Consider the following 1,968-nt stretch of genomic DNA (forward strand, 5'->3'; position numbering starts at 1 on the left):
CTTCTATGACTCTATGAACCATAAAAATTTTAGAATCAAAATCTTGGGTTTTTTAGCTCATTGTGGAGAGAAAGTGAGAGATATGTTGTGTTTAGTTCACAAGAATGGAAAAAGAAGAAGGGTAAATCGATTTTGGGAGCATTAAGAGCTTCAAATTGGTTGTTCATGGTGGTTGTGGTATTGATGACAATGGCAATCTTGTAATTACTTGAAGATGATGAGGGTGAGAGAGTAAAAATGTCATTTTCGAAAAAAAAAGAAAAAAACAATTGATGGCATTTTCGTAAATTATATGAACTTGTGGGGTGAATAGGGCAAAACCAATTTAAAAAAAAAAGGAGGTTAGTTTTGTGTTTGATTTTAAGTTATAGGTCAATTCTGCAAAAAGCCCTATTAATTTTACCGATATCTCATTCTGATCTAAATATTTTTCATTCAAACCAAAACATGTGTTTACAGGTTTGTATTACCATCCTCCGTTTTTTTTTCTTGTTCTGTTAAATTAGCATTCATATTAAAATCCGTATAATGCATATCGAAAAAAAAAAATTCGGTTGAAAATTTTAAAGAGATCTAATGGTCGGTCCGTAAGCGAACGTTGGATTTGGCAACAATTGAACATGGCGAAGCGCTTTGCAATTTGCATTCACGTGTGAAATGATATCCACATGATAACATAAGAAAGATCGAACGGTTTACGAATATTCGAGATCACATTGTAAACTCTCGACTGTTGATCGTGACCCTCCTAATTAAACGGCGTTTAAAACGGAGAACGTGGGAAGCGTCCGTCCAAGAAGAGGAGGAAGTACATGTGATGTGACATGAACATGAAGATTAGTATTGATTAGTCAGCCTTCGATTCCAAATCTGAATTCAACATTATATTTACAGGGAGTTCTTTTATGGAAAGTTCCTCATTCGTGCTTTATTTCATCAACTCCGTATACTGGTACAGTAGTACTCTCTGTTTCTCATGCTCTTATTGTCCCAGAATACAGGTATGCTATTTTTTTGTGTGGTTTTTATATTCCCTTTTACAAAACTTCTAAAAGTGTACTTAAAAGAAAATTTACTAACTCGATATGATGGCGGGAGAAATTCAAGAACCGCTTAACCTAAGCCTTCTGGTAATTTCTTCAACTATTGTCAAAATTTTACTACTTTGTCTTCTTATAGTTTCCAATATATTACACGTTTTAAACAGGCAAGAGTGTTCTTAGGCCTCGATATTTTTTGTTTTTTGTTTTTTGTTTCCGTCTGCGTTTAGTGTTATATTTTGCGTTTGAATTATGCAAATATATATGTTCTACGGAGAAACTGAAAATGTTCTATTTATCAAAATATATGTATAAACAAACACAAACAAGCCTTTTAATATGTTTCCTAATGGGCTGCAGGAGAATTCTATTCACTCAGGATCCGTTTCATTTGGGAGATTCGAGAAGGAATCTTCATCATGGGAGAAGAGATCATCTCTGGGAACCGAAATTCGCACTGTCGATTTCCGTTTAAATAAGGAAACTAGGAAAACCCTAATTTCCCAGAGGACCCGAATATCTGCTAATTACCACACGTCAAGCAATCAGAACACGAGTATAACAACGATAAGAATAAGAAATCGAAAAAAAGAGCAAAGTAGATCTTATTCCAAATCTGCGTATGAGCGTTTACAACAAGGTATAAGCCTGGGCTCGAGAGCTGTCGGCGAGATTCCTAGTTCTGGCATCCCTAAGACGGCTAAACCTAATTGAGTCGCAGCTCGAAATAACAAAAACGGAAAATTGCCTAAATTGCTCTAAGTGCTAAGTTTGCTCTGAAAAGTGCTCTCTCATGCTTCTCGCCTAGGACTCCTTATATACTAGCTCCAAGGTCGGTTTACGCTTTTACTCTTCTGCCCTTAAGCCGTCATAGCATAAAAATGGAGATATTCCATTTTTCCCGATCTTCCAATTATCTTCAAAACTT

Source organism: Brassica oleracea, chromosome C7 (assembly GCF_000695525.1).
Source record: "Brassica oleracea var. oleracea cultivar TO1000 chromosome C7, BOL, whole genome shotgun sequence".
In the NCBI taxonomy this organism is placed as follows: domain Eukaryota; kingdom Viridiplantae; phylum Streptophyta; class Magnoliopsida; order Brassicales; family Brassicaceae; genus Brassica; species Brassica oleracea.